The sequence below is a fragment of the Prunus mume genome, linkage group LG3 (assembly GCF_029339155.1).
Source record: "Prunus mume cultivar Tortuosa linkage group LG3, ASM2933915v1, whole genome shotgun sequence".
Lineage (NCBI taxonomy): Eukaryota > Viridiplantae > Streptophyta > Magnoliopsida > Rosales > Rosaceae > Prunus > Prunus mume.
In genome coordinates this window covers 15,072,983-15,085,005 of record NC_142700.1, presented here as the reverse complement: position 1 = coordinate 15,085,005, position 12,023 = coordinate 15,072,983, and positions in this window count along the sequence as shown.

The following is a 12,023-nucleotide window of genomic DNA, read 5'->3' as shown; positions in this document are numbered from 1 at the left end:
ATCTTCATACAATTTCTTCTCCATCCAATATTTTTTACTCTCCACTCACATTATTCACTTTTCACACTAAATCTCCATACAAACTCTTCTTCTTCCAATATTTTTTACTCTTCACTCACATTTTTCACTTTCCAGACCAATTCTCCATACAAACTCTTCTCCTTCCAATATTTTTTACTCTCCACTCACATTTTTCTACTACTTTCCATTTGTATAAAAAAAAAAAAAACAAATGACATCTTCTGTTGAAGTCGGAGGCTCGTGGTCAAATCAGGAATATATTGCATTGTGTCATCTTGGGTGAATATTAGTCAAGACCCTATCACGGGCAATGAGATGAAGTTCCATCATATGTGGAGCAAAATTCATGGAGAATTTTGTCAAAGATCGGGTTCCATTCATACCGAAATGACCTTATCTAGTAGATGGAAACTTCTGAATAAAGAGTTAGGGAAATGGAGAAATGCCTTAACAAAAGCAAGGGAGAACATTTGAAGCGGTCAAAATTTTACCGATGAGGAAAAATATTTATAATTGCCATTTTAATGAATTTAATGTAACTTTTTTTTTATTGCATGTTCTATTTCTTTTTCTTGCATAATCTTTTTTTTTTCTTTTTGCATTTTCAATTTGTCTATATTTTCTTGCATAATCAATTTTATTCTTGCATTTCAAAATAGTTTATATTTTCTGGCATTTTTTTTTCTTGCACTTCTAATTATTTATTTTTAATAGATCATACAAGCACAAATGTGGTTCAGTGCCATGGGGCAAGGCAAAAAAAGTTTCGTGCATTTCCAATGTTGGGAAGTTGTGAAGGATTGTTCGAGATTCAAAATTATTCTCACCGGTCCGCCGGTTGTGTTGAATGAGACGTCACTCCACGATTCGCCATCAACCGATTCGTCATTGGACTCCCCAATGGAAACGGAGTCACCACTCCCACTTCCGTTGAGACCTATTGGGAGAAAGGCAGCAAAGGCCAAGAGATGGGGCACTTCGAACAATGAATGTGTACAATTATTGGAGCAAATAGCTAAGAACACCTTACTAAGAATTGAGAGAGACATGAAAAGAGATGAAGCAGACATGGCACGAGAGGAAGCATTTGTTATTCAACAGCAGTAGGCATAAGAAAAAGACATGGATGATAGAGAGATGAAAATCATGGTCATGGATACGAGCCATATGTCTCCTGAAACAAAGGCCTATTGGAAGCATAGACGAAAGGATGTGATGAGAAGAAAACTTTTTCATGACAACGGACCTAGAAATACGGATTGGTTAAATGATGAAAGCCATTAGGTTGTATTGAAACACCTTTATATGTTGTATTGTTGTATTATCCTTTAATTTGTTGTATTGTTTTCTTTTTATTCAATAAAAAAAGCATTAAATAATATGACTATTTATTAAAAACATTTAAGCATCAAAACAAAGATTAATTAAAAACAAACCTTAATTTATTGTAAACAACACACAAAATAAACTATACATAAAAGCATAATAAAAAAAATAAAAAAAAGCATAATTCCAAAAAACACTACACACAAAATAAAGTATAATTAAAAACAAAGCATAATTCCAAACAAAGCACTAATCTTGACTTCATCCATTGTGATTGCCTTTAATCTCCCACAAGTACTCGATCAAGTCAACTTGACGTTTCTCGTGAACATATGAAGATTGCATTTCTTGATAATGATCAATCATGGGGTTGTTGAATCGACCATCCCGAAGTAACGGTTCGTGCTCCATTGGTAGTCCATTTGGTCCCATTGGCCTTTCATATATTCTTGTCAACGTCATGTTCATGGGATCGGGTTCAAACACCTCTGGAGCATCGTAGTCATACTCATCCTTCACAATCATGTTGTGGAGGATGATGCAAGTCATCATAATACTCCGCAGCACCTCCTCATTTAGCATTTGAGCAGCACCCCTAATAATTGCCCAACGAGCTTGCAAGATACCGAAACACCTCTCCACGTCTTTCCTGTAACCTTCTTGAAAAAAGCAAAGCTTCTTTCCTTTTCGAATTGGGGATTCGGAATTGTTTTCATGAATGTCGTCCACCTAGGAAAAATTCTGTCGGCAAGGTAGTACGCACCAAAGTATACAGTATTGTTGATTTGGTACGCGACCTGGGGGAATGACCTCGCAATACCTCGTCGAACACCGGGGATTGATCAAGGACATTGAGGTCATTCTGAGATCCGACAACCTCGAAGAAGGCATGCCAAACCCAACAGTTGAATGAAGCTAATGCCTCCAAAATTATACTTTTTGGCCCTTCCGATTTTCGTACTCCCTTGCCAAGCGAGGACAATTCTTCCACTGCCAGTGCATGCAATCGATGCTTCCAATCATTCTGAAACCTCGAGCCGCTTTTTGTAGAAGCCTTTGGAAGTCCCTCGGCGTGGGTTTGCAAAGGTACTCCCTCGTGTACAAATTTTCACTGCATCACATAATCTCACCAAGCACTCTAGGATAGTAGACTTTCTCATCCTTGCAATCTCATCCAACTGCTCTGCAGATGCCCCATAAGCAAGCATCTGCAAAGCAGCTATAAGTTTTTGCTCCGGGATAAGACTCAAAACTCCAACAGCATCATGCTTTTGAATGAAGTATGTGTCGTAATTACAAATATCATGCATGATTTTTTGGAACAAATATGGCTGCATTCTATATCTCTCTCGAAACTTAGAAACAGGATATAACGTATTTGGGATAAAGTAATCCTCCAAGAGATTCTTACCCCGAGACTCTCTACGTCTGTCCACATTCGGGGCACAACGACAACGGTGTTGCCTTGATTGATTAAGCATACACACCGTTGCTGCAAGCATTTGTTCTTTTTCTTCATCGGCATCCCGATCTTCTTCAGCACGTCTACGCCATATTTCTTCCTTTTCTTTCTGTTGCCTCTCCAACACCCTCCTCAAGTTTGACATTGAGAGTAGAATGTGTTTTGTAAAATCTGAGAAATGAAGGAATAGATAAGAAAGAGGTATGAGTTGATGGTATAGTTTTATAGAGGGATTCAGAAGATAGAGATTACACGTGGCACAATTTTATAGGGTGAAAATATTATCTGAAATTTGAGATTATAATTTTTTTAAATATATGAAAATCTTATCTGACATGGGACACGTGGCATAATTTTAGAGGGTGAAAATCTTATATGAAATCTAATATTATAATTTTTTTTAATGAATATCCGAAAATTTTATCTGGAATAAGACACGTGGCAACCGAGATTCTCATCCGAAAATCTTTTCTGAAAAATAATGGACACTTGACAACCAAAAATCTTGTCCGAAAATTTAATTACAAAAGATTATCAAAATTAATGATTTAAAGTATAAAAAAATAGGAAATAAAGTACAATGAATAGTATTTGCCTTAGACTTGCCCTAGACTTATCCTTCATGGGTGGAACCACAAATGGCAAGGCTGACACTATTCATATGAATAGTGGCAGCCCTTACCCTAGACTTAGCCCTTATGGGTGGAGATGCTCTTACAGAAGCTCCCCAAATACATGACAGTTCGGAAATTTGAGGCTCCAATTGTTTGCCTGCATAGAATAGTATGAACTATGTGGTGGTAGCAATGATCGACATGGTGGTCGGTATTCATTGTCCATTCCCATATACATATATGGATTAGACCAGTTTGTCATGGTTTTCCCTTTTACAGTTGAATTCGACTGCCAATCCTTATATATTAGACTAGTTTAGACTATTGCCTTGTTGAAAAGGGGGGGAAAAACAAAAAAAGAAGAAGAAGTTATCTACCCATTTGGTTAATGGGAAAGGAGGCTTGGAGATGAGAAATCAACTAATTTCCTATGTATGGTAAGTCCAGGCATAATAAATTGTTGTCTGGCATATGGGAAAGTAGAAGGAAAGTGAAGCCCTCCTCCCAAGAAATTATAGAATGATACCGTACCATTATATCAGCCGGTGATACAGTGATACTCCTACTCAAAATTTGACATGTGTACAACTTTTTAAAGAAAATTTAAAAATTTAAACAGCTAGATTTAAAATCCATTTTTCAATTTAAATTTAAATTAACAAAAATGGAATGTATAAAATAAATAAATAAAATTTCCTCAGCAACATCAACCTCTTCTTTGAACTTGGCCCCCACCCTCACCTTTCTGCCATGGTTGCTACTAGTCTTTCTTTTTTCATGTCTTCGTGTCTTTCTCTCTTCCCCTCCCCCTTCCTCCCTCCTCTCTATTATGAGTAGGGTTCAAGGAATTTGGATTGAAACTTTCTTGGGGGTAAGTTTATGGTCTTTGAGGAATTCCAACTTTCAACATATATCAAGAGCAAAATCAAAGTTTTTCTCTTGATTGTGAACTCGAAGGATTCATTTGTCATGGCTATCATAATATTCACAGATAGAGAGATAGATAGTCATGACGAGAGGCTTAGTCGCCGTCGATGAGGCAAATGATTTTTGGGTTTTTATTTTTCTTTCTTTTTTATTTGTAAGTTTTTAAAACTCTTTTAAATTTATTTTTAAGGGTAAAAATGAATACTAAATCTAGTTGTCAAAAAGTTATACACATGTCAAATTTTGAATGGCAGTATCACCAGCTGAAAAAATAAGCCAACATTAAATGGACATTTTTCATGATAGTTTTGTCCTCATTAACAATTTAGAATTATAATATAGCATTAAATTCATTTTGTTTAAATTTCATATGGGTATAATTAGAAAATTAAACAAACTTTGTTTTACATTCCTACACAAACCAAACATGTAAAAGGAAATAAAGTGATATTTAAAATAGTATTTCCTGGTTACTTTCCCAGGATTACCAAACATGAGAAATGAATATTTCATTTCTCATCCCTTAGGAAAGGCATGAGAAATTATTTCCCATCAAATCTTTTCTGCAATCTAAACGGGCCCAAAAGGTTATGCAAAGGTCATAGAATGAAACAATCTATGTTTGGATAAAGGAAATGAAAATTGTATAAAGTTCTTAAATGACGCAATCTAGATCTCCATCATTTAAATTTATGGCAATTAATAATTTCAATGTTTTAAATTTATGTATATCAAATTTTGTAAATGACAAAAATGACAGGGAAAACAAATTCTCACTCAATAGAAATTGTCAGATGACGCCTCTTTGAGGGAAATTAAACTCAAAAATCTCGATTCTCAGTATCCACAATTTTTCATCTTTAATAATTTCTCTATTTAAGTTGCTAAATAATGGAAATATCAATTTCTCCTATTTAATTCCTGACTTTTAGCTAAATCCCGAGTTATTTTCCTTCATCCAAACGGAGTGTAGGTTTGACGGTTTTTATTATTGTTAATAGTATTGGGCTAACATTTATTGCAGAAGTTCTCTTGGGCCGAATTTGGTGTCAAGACACTATATCACATACTAGGGCCTCTAAAAAGTCTTGCGAGCTATTTGATTTTGGACATTTAAATCTATCCCTTAGAAAATAAATTATGAGAGCCTCTAAATATAGCCCATCTCTATTTGAGTAATTTTTGGGTGTTTCGGGTACATCATATAGTTGGTGTATCATCCAATAGACGTAGGACATGCGGAATACTTTCAATTCAGCCAACCACATGTCAAAAAAAAAAAACAATAGAGTAAGTTGGAGAATAATTCCACGTGACCTATGTGTGTTGGATGATACACTATGTATTTAGTGTATTGGATGGTACACTGGCCAAATATAAGAATGTATTAGTGCATGTGCAACCTTATATAAATATGTTCCAATTCGATTTATATGTTCACGATAATGATTTAGTGACTACCCTAATCCATACTCACGAAATCAATACAACATAGCTAGAGAACCTCCTTTTGATATCATGGTGGATACTTCTTCTTCTTTTCTTCCTTTTTTTTGGGGTAAAATCATGATGGAAACTTGTCATAAAAAAAGAAACACAAGTCACTAAAAAATAGAACAAAAACTTTAAACTACATAATAATTTTGCTTCTTAAAGATTAGACTAACATCAACAAATGGGATCACTAGGTACGTTTTCGAATATCAAAACCCCAAATAATTCAATGGAATAGGATTTGGAAGACGTTCTTTTCACAGTTCTTAAATATAATTGCACAAGAGAATAATGGTTTATATATGAACTTTGAAGACGTAACTGTTTGCGTGAGGAAGCACAAATCTAGTTGTTTATAGCACTGTTTGATGGGAGGAAGCAACCTCCAAGTCAGTGTCACCAAGTTCTTTCTATAGCTAGCTAGCTACCTACCTAGCCAGTAGCCTGAAGAATTGGTCAATGAAATTGAAGAAATTAATAATATCTAACACCATGTCTCATTCTCAGAATATATATTGGTTTTGGTATCATCAACTTTAATACAACCATTTATGTCTTGCTAATTGTTCAACAATGTCTCTTGTCTGATATGATTTTTTCTTCTCTTGAGTTGTGTCAGCATCATTATCTGCTAATTTTTCTACACTTTGAAGACGTAACCATTAAACCAACAACCCAACAGAACAATTAAACAACAATATATGAGCCCACTAATTGTATATGTCCTGAATCACGCCTTCATGTAAGAATCAACCTCGTCAACGATATATTAATTAACATGTTATGTTGTAAGATAGTCGGGTCTGATAGGAGGACATTTTTATACATATACATATACACTTGTTATATATTGAGTAACTTGTCTTTAAGATTTACTTTAATGGATCATGTCCTGATCTGACTGATAATAACTTATATGTGGGACTCAAGTGGTTGAAGTTTGGAACAAACGTCTCCCTTAAATTCAAAAGTGCATGCAGCATTTTCATTACTCTTCCACTTTTCATTTTCGCATTGCAGTTTCCAGACGCCATCTTGAAAGGAACAGAGACCTAAAATTGTTTTAAATAACAACAGAAATAGTAAAAAGAAGGAAAGAAAGAGAAGAATCTTTGAACGACATGTATTTTTTTTTTCTTCTTTTTTTCCCATTCATTTGAATATTTGGACTGTAAGACGAACATGATATAATCTTCAAGTGAGTTCACTATATATATAAGGCATTTGAATACATGAAAAAAGTAGTCAGTTGTGTGCTGCAGAATGTCTGAAGTAGTCATATTGGTGATGAAAGCTAATCCAACCACAGCTTTTTGTTTAATGAATATGTTCTTCCAGTGACTTGAGTGATGGGTGGAGACTGCAGTGCTGACCTGAGGAGTTTTGAACTGTTGACCAATCCATAAGAATGATTGCTTAATCTTCTCTAAATGACGCTTAAAAAAGAGATACTTAAAAGTCCAAAAAGTTGAAATTAAGGCAAAAAAATTAATTGGTTTCTATATATCCAACCAATTAGTGTGATGTCAACATGGAGTTAGGTGTCTATGTGGTTGCATTATTGATTATCTCATTTGTTAATTGTTAAATGTTTTAGTTCTCGTTCATTCTTCTTAATTAAGAGAAATGCTAGCGTCAGTCGTTCACGCGCACGTAGATGATTGATAGAGATTGAAGAATACGAATTGAATGAATAGCTCCACACAAACCAATGCTTTATATTCATCTGCACGCATTTTAGTGGCGCGATTGATGTCAGCCAAATTCTTCCGTTGAATTACAATTCTACAACCCTTTTTCTTGTCCTAACCAATTTGAGCACTCTTTTTCTTTGTGCATTGTTGCATCACTGGAGCAGCTCATAATTATCTCATATATAATTGGAGATTACTGACTATCAGGGAGCAATTATACAGAAACGAGATTATAATAAGCCTGATTAGGAAACAGCTATAACCCACTACTGATTGTAATTAAGAGAGAGAGGAAAAAAAAACCCTAGCAGCAGCAGCAGAGCAGTAACAGCAACAAATAAATAATAACAGCGACACTGTTGATGAGCTAGTAATGGGCCCAACCCGACCCAAGAGGCCCCATAAAGTGAGCCCGGCAAGAAAACAAATCAGATATGCCCTCACGTGCGGGTGGGGAGGTTAAAACCCTGAAAGGGGCCCACAGCCCACGTGTGAGGTGACATGGGAGGGGAAGTGGACCCCACTCCACAACCGCAACCAAAACCACCTAAGTTGGGCCGTCGCCTTCTAGTTAGTCGGATGGGACGTGACATTTCACGTGAAGTTTGGGCCATTTTCGGATCTCTAAACGAATCGGGGGGTCCATTTTTGGCCCTGCCCCTTTGAGTTTGAGCCAATCATTAATAATATTATAATATTATGTGGTATTTTCTTTCGACACATTCTCCTCTGCTCTTTTCGGAGGGTCCATTTGATTTCAAACAAATTTAATTTCCAAGTCCTAAGTCCACTTTTGACTTCTCATGTTTTAATTTAATTTCAAGTGAGAGACAGTGAGAGAGAGAGAGAGAGAGAGAGATGGGTCTCACTAAAATGGCAAACAAATGCACCATGTGCTAGTAGATATGGTTGAATGCGTGTTTTGTGGGCATACGTAACACATATCCTTGCTATAAGAAAAAACGAATTTATTTTGTTGATTGAATATTCTCACGTGAATAAAAAATAAAATAATTTTTTTTAAAGAAGTATGTAGAATAGGTTTTTCTCCGTGTCTTAATAAGGTCGACAAGAAATTCAACGTATCAATAGTAGAACTAGGTTCTTGTGTCACAACGTGCCTTGCATGATACTAATATAACGTGTCATGTTTGGTTGTTTATCGCTTTGACTTAATTACCCTAGCCATTAATCAATGTGAAACTCATTGAGTCATTGTATGCTACACATCTACACACTCTACATGCATGACGTAATGCATGGATATATCCTTGACTCAATGTAATTAAGGTGAGATTTTCCACGCCTAATCCTAGGGTTAACAACCCAATTACTTTTTTTCTTCTTTTAAATCTTGTCTTTGTAGTCAATCAATCACGCTCTGGTTACCATCATTTTCACCTTTGGTTCATTATCGACTTCAAATCTAGTTTATAAAATTGGTTGCTATCCCCATCATTGTTTGATAAATTGTCGCAAAAAGCACGGTGTAATTTCTGTTTCAGTGCTAAAACTTTTCTCCTCTCTTATTCATATGTCTTTCAATCTCCATCTCACATCGCATTTTGCTCAATAATTGCTTTGGTACCTCACTCACCCATTCAGCTTCTAATTGATGGTTGTGTTTCTTTCCCTTCTGCTACTAATCATGTACTTGTGTATATGCTCCATTTTTGTTCTTTGCATTATGCTTTGATTGTGAAATATAGTCGAATTGGATAGGATTATGAGGTAGAATTGGATTCAAGAATATAAGGAGTCGAATTAGTAGAAATATAACATAATTTTAGTGAGATTCACACTAACAGAAATCATGAAATTAAGTACGGATTAGTTGAAACAGATATGTGATCATGATCGTACTACATTTAGGCCTAGTGAGATTACAAATATTCCAATCCAAAATTATTTTTATGCCACTAAATAATTTACTATGATTATGAATTCTATCCAGCCATAAAATCCAACTTACGGAACAAAATCCAATATTGTTGTAAGATAGGACTTCATAGCTCAAGTAGTGAAGTTCTTACTCCACATTTAGGGTGAGAATTGATCATCCATTTTTTCCTTCATAAATCTGTATTTTTCTTCAAACGAAATATTGGAAAATGAAAAAAGGAATTCAAATTCAAATTATTGCACTTAATTTGGATAATTCGATAATGAGAGTTGGGAGAGAGTCCATTCCAGCAAAATGTCTTATCCAATTAGTTTCTGCCACATCATCAACCAATACATGTTTTTCCCACGTGGCAGCACCAAATGACGGCAGACCACCTTCCTCCAGTGGCAGCACCACCACCCGATTCCTGTGCCTTACCAGAGTTTGCATCCTCCATGTTGGGGCCGACCAAAGCAAAACTCAAAACGACAGTCCCACGTGGATTTCTATACTCTCATTGGCCCAACCAGGTGGGCCCTGAAGTCGCCTTCTCTTTTAGAGCAGCAGGAGAAAGAGAGAGACCAACACGTCAGGTCAACGCTGCTTTCACTGCCACGTGTCGAGATCTCATACATGGTCCCCCTTCCCCTTTGAAGACGAGCAGGTATTCTATGCTCCTCGCTTGTCGTACTGCATGGACTACGGGACCCACAAATAAAGGTCTATAGTCGGTTCGTCGAATTGGCACTTTCCTCGCCGATTTTTTGGTTTTGAATTTCCACAGCTGATACACGAGGAATTGTAGAAAATCGTCAGGACTCAGGGGCAGGGCTTGTAATTTCCCTGTGCCAGTGATTTATCTCATGAGTGAGATTGTTTTTGAGTTCTTGAAATTGTTTTTATTCATTGATGATTGTGAGAAAAATGAACTAATTATATCTCAAAGTTGGTGTTCATGATAAGGTTTTTGGTTTTTGAATTTTAAGTAAAGGACAAAATGTCCTCATAAGATAAAGAACAAGGATATGGAATTATTCTCTAACAGGGTCCTTAAGTAAGGATCTAAATAAGGATCTATGACCACATCTTTTTTTTTTTTTTTTTCAAAATATAGGATGGATCATGACTTACATGCCCAAAGAATGACTATCTTGTGTTCCGATATTTTAAGGAAAAATACTGCACTCTCTTTTGTAATATTAAAGTGGCCCACCTCAGTTGGAACTAGCTAATAATTTTATTCTGAATTATGTTACTATCAATAACAAGAAAACGGATCATGTTATAATAGTCGTTGATCTATATAAGACTCATTATGAAACTCAACCACACGTATTTCCATTTCCGTTTAACACAATAGTTGCACAGATTTTAAAAGTTGTAGAAAGTTATAATAAACTTTTTACAAGTTGGTTTAGTCACTAATTACAAAACCACATGCATAAACATGAATCAGCTTTTTCCGTAAGCAATTCCTCGGCTAAAGTGTGTTGGGTGGCATTGGAGTGGACACAGTGTAGTTGCCTTTGGTGCTCGACCACTTATTTGCTTTGATTCAATCTGTTATGGAAAATGGGAAATTCATGAACAAGACAAAGCCCCATATGGTACAGTTGCTTGCACCACTACAGCAACAACAACAGCACAAAATAGAAAAAAAGAAAATTAAGAAAAGAAAAAGGCATAACCTTATCTTCTTCACCAGTACTGCCTCTGAAAAAAGCCTTTTTCTTTTTATCTGAGACCTTGAAATTCTGTCTCTGAATTTGTCTCCATCTTTTTCTGGGTTTGTCTGCTGGGGCTATTATGATTTGGTCTGGCTGATACTCTGAAAAAGAAAATATATATTTATCTTTTTTATTTATCTTTTTTTTTTATAATTCAAAACCAAAACTGTTTTTGTTTGCTATGAAAGACAATGGCCAAACAGGGAACAATCTCTGCTTCGACCTCATCTGCCCTTCCCTGCCATGCCAAACCAAAGCAGCAGCAAGCAGTTCTTGTCTTTTGACTGCTTGCGCCAAATTTCCGGATAAATTCAAATCAAAGACTCACATATAATAATGCCAAATTATTGCATGCAATTTTGTCACAATCCATTATTGAATGCTTCATAACTTTGTTCCTATAATATATAAATCCAAAATTGGAGGTGACCATATGTACATCTCTCAACACACAGTGTCTATCAAGACTGTAGTTTATCCAAATTTTATAAATAATTTCTTAAATTAAATCTCACAACTTAAAAGGGTTTTATTTCTAATGAAAAACTTAAAAAAAAATATGTGATTAATATTGTGCGTTTAGCCTTTTGTTGGGGCTCATTATGCGGAATATGGTAATTTATCTTTAGAAAGGTGTTTAACTCAATTGCAACATAAATTATGGGAAAAGTTGGTGACCTTTGGTTGGGAGAGAGAGTAGAGAGAAAAAGAAAGGAGTTGAGAAGAGGTTGGCTTTCTGATGAGACTCTCACTGAGTGCCGTTTTAGTATAAAAGGCACATGAGACTTCAGTGGGCATGATTTCTGGCTGGAATTAAGAATCAAAATTCCCATGAAACGTGATGATTATTAATGCAAAAAAAGGAAAAAGAAA